We start from the raw sequence: 3,464 nt of genomic DNA, 5'->3' as shown, positions 1-3,464 counted from the left end.
ATTTCAGGATTTCAATCAGATCTCCTTCAAGAACTTACAGAGTAGGTGCATGTATTTTATGTATACATATGTTATATATGTGTGTGTGTGTATATTTGGCTGTATTTGTATATATACACACACATTTACAAAACTCCAGTAACTACTAGGCTGGTCATGTCTGCTGAAAGCAGCTTTCACAAATTTCTTCAGAACACAAAAAGGTTTTTGTTCTTTTAGACATGTACAAAATTAAGTGTCTAGACAGTTGTAAACAACAGTGGGAGAAGCTTTGTGTACTGGAATGGTGCTTCCTGTGGTTATTGCCCAAGAAAAGAGGCCATGGGGCCATCAGGTCTCTGCTTTTGCATTCTGTAGGCCTCCATCTCCTCATCTGTTGGATCCCTGGCTTCACACTGGCTGTTGTATGGTCTCCTCCTCTCATCTAACTGCATGATTTCTCTGAGGTGGGGAAGTCGAGCCTCTTCAGCATTTAGGGCCTTTTTTAGTTTTTCTTGCTTTTCCCCTTCACCCTCACTGTTGGAATTTGAGCTCTTCTTGTGCTTCTTCTTTCTCTTCTCTTTCTGTTTCTCTTGGTGGATCTCCATCAGTGTTTTGGGTTTTATCATGTGTTCTTCCTCCTCAGGCTGCTTTTCCATTAAATTTGCCTCTGTGTTAGCCATTTCTTTCCCAGTTTCCCCTGTACAGTAGGAGCTCTTGACAAAGGAGTGACAGCACTTGTAACCCCACTTCCCTTCCTTCCAGTACGAACCCCAAATGCATGTATGGTTGTTGATCTTTACATCCTCTTCATACTTAGAGCAAGCAATAGCTTTCTGCTGTCCTTTGATGACTGTTCCATGCCTAGAATACTCCACATAATTTTCTGTTTGAGCTAGCAGCAGTTCAGCTGGGGGAGCATCTAAATGTTCCTGTCCTCCATACTTCTCTAGGATGTTTTCCTTCTGCTGGGCCTTGAAATCTTCTTTTTTTGCTTTGAAAGATTTATAAAGGAGCTCTAATTTGGTAGGGTCTGCTTGAAGATGAACTTCAGAGCCTTTGTCATAAGCCTCCCAGGCAAAGAGCTGAGTCTGTGCCATTGAAATGGCATCCCCTGTGTAGTGAACAAAGTTGTCACCAGCATAACCAACTTCATCTGGACTCCTGCCTGTGTTGGCATAAGGGTTCTCCCTCATTGCTCTTGTTTTGGGATCATAATAAGCAGAGTTTGGGTCTAGGTTCCTCAAGTATTTAGCAATATCTTCCCGAATACGTAAATTTCGGACTGTGATGCGTCTTTTGCAGCCAAAGTTCTGCCCGGGCATATCAGTGCCATCTGTGTATTTGTCCTCATCTTCACTGCTGTGATCTCTTTCTGTCTGTGAATTTGATTCCTCTTCTCCCCCCTGGTGTCTTGGGGAATTCACTCGCTCCAGCTTCCCTGATGCCAACTCCTTCTGAAGCTTCTGTGCTTTCAGTGCACATTTGGCCAAATCAACCTTGGAATATTCCTCAACAATTTTCATGTGCTCGTCTGGGTCGTAACCATTCCACCTGTCTCTCTTCCCATCGTAACCAAACACCAGCTGGGGCTGCACGTGTTCATCCTGGGCAATGTCCATGCCTGTGTATTTTGCTCCAGCTTTCCTGGGTCTCTCCATGCAGTGTTTCCTTCTGTGTGTCAGTGCCCCGCAGTTCTCACAGGCTCCTCTGCGGTGCCTCGTGGCCACAGAGTGCTCCTGAGCTCCTCCTTTGTACCAATCTCCAGAGGAGCTGTTCTGCTTCTCCTTCTCAGCCTGGTGTCTCTGATGCTTTAGTGTGGGTCTCCTGGAAGGATCTATGTACCACGGTACTGAGGAGATGTACTGAGGAATATGAGGGTTGATGTCTTTTCCTTCTTCATCCACTTCAGCCGGTGCATTTCCAAGTTTTCTCTGCTCTTCTAATTCTTTCTTTTTCCTCCAATCTTCCCTCGTCATCTCCTTTGGTTCCTCCAGGCTCACACCATTTGCACCTGAGGCCATTTTGGGTTTTTTCCTGCCAGGCCACAGCACTGCCCCACAACACTCCTCTCCCCTGTGCCTCTCCTCTCCTCCCAAGATTATTTGCAGCAATTAATTTCAAGTTCTTAATTATGTCCTATAACCTTGAATTTTATCTGCTGCAGTCCTTAAGAGTTTAGAAAAAAATCAGATCACAGTAAAAAAACTTTACTGCTGCAGTAGACAAAGTCAGAGCAGGAGCTGACAGCCTGTGGGTCAGGGTGGTGGCTCAGCCCTCCTGCAGTGCCAGCTGTGGTTCTGGTGGAGCAGGAATCCTGGAGAAGGGTGGAATTTTCCTCTGAAGGTCCAGTGAAGGCCTAGAAGGGTCTGGTCTTCCTCTGGGCATCCAGTGGGAAAGGCTGCTGTGGTGATTCAACCCTCAGATTATATCCAGGTAGGAATGTTTGGCTCCTCCCCCTGGGCAGAGCATCTCCCAATGGGATGGTGGAGTTTTATCAGCCATGCAGGGACACTCAATGGGCCATTAACAAAAGATAATTAATTGTTAATGGCCCATTCACAGAAGATAACTCCTGGAGGGAGGATTGAGTCCTGGAAGAGATAAAAAACACTGCCCCACCTGGTTTTAACAGCTGGCAATAGAACACATGCTCCTGGTTACATCTTGCATTGCAATCTAAGGCAGTTAAATATCACTTTTCTGCATTCTAAGATGTACAGTTGTTTTCCTTTAAGAGATGACTCTGACTAAAACAGCTGTGATGAAACACTGCCAAACACCTGTTTGTGAATAAAGAAGGTACAGGGTGCTCACCCTCGATTTTATCAAAGATTTTATTGCTTGTTACAATCTCTGCTGTTTTTATCTTCCATAGATAACACAGAAGAGTCAGTGATGATTCTACATTATGGCTGTTATTGATTGTGAGCTGTTTCAGTGTTTTCCTCTGTTTCATTTTGCTGTCATGGTACATGACTGTTTAGAGAGGTGTTATCTCAACTTCCTAAGATGGTTATTGCTGATGTATTGATTACATTATGTGAATTTACTGATTTTATAATAGGCATCATTCATAAGATGATATTACTGTATTTATAACCGGCTTCTTATATGTTTTAACATCTTTCTGTGTAATTATCTAAAAGACATGTATCATTTCATGATTCTTTTTTCTTCTCTAGCCACTTATGCATCTCTTAGACCAGCTGAGCTCTCTGGCTAGACCTGCACTGGCTCTATGGTTTGACCCAATGCTGATTCATAATTTTAAGTATTTTTCAGAGTTTCAAGAAAAGATACCTGAGCTTCATTGAAACCTTGCTTCAAACTGCTAATCTGGTGGTTTTCCCCAGTTGTTATTACAGAAGCACTCCAGCAGTTTGCTGTGTTTGAAGCATCTCAATCCTGAAGGACATTTCAGAGGGATCCAGCTACTGCATGGTTTGATTATTCTTTAACCCCAAGGCCTTCACTCATAACTG

The 3,464-nt window shown here is 43.6% G+C and overlaps 1 pseudogene; it reads right to left on the bottom strand.

Moving 5' to 3' along the window:
• Window positions 1–299: 299 nt before the first annotated feature.
• LOC141731447 (pre-mRNA-splicing factor SLU7 pseudogene) lies at window positions 300–2,003 on the bottom strand (annotated as a pseudogene).
• Window positions 2,004–3,464: the final 1,461 nt, after the last annotated feature.

This window comes from Zonotrichia albicollis, chromosome 23 (assembly GCF_047830755.1).
Source record: "Zonotrichia albicollis isolate bZonAlb1 chromosome 23, bZonAlb1.hap1, whole genome shotgun sequence".
Classification (NCBI taxonomy): domain Eukaryota; kingdom Metazoa; phylum Chordata; class Aves; order Passeriformes; family Passerellidae; genus Zonotrichia; species Zonotrichia albicollis.
This window is presented reverse-complemented; position numbering and strand designations above follow the sequence as displayed.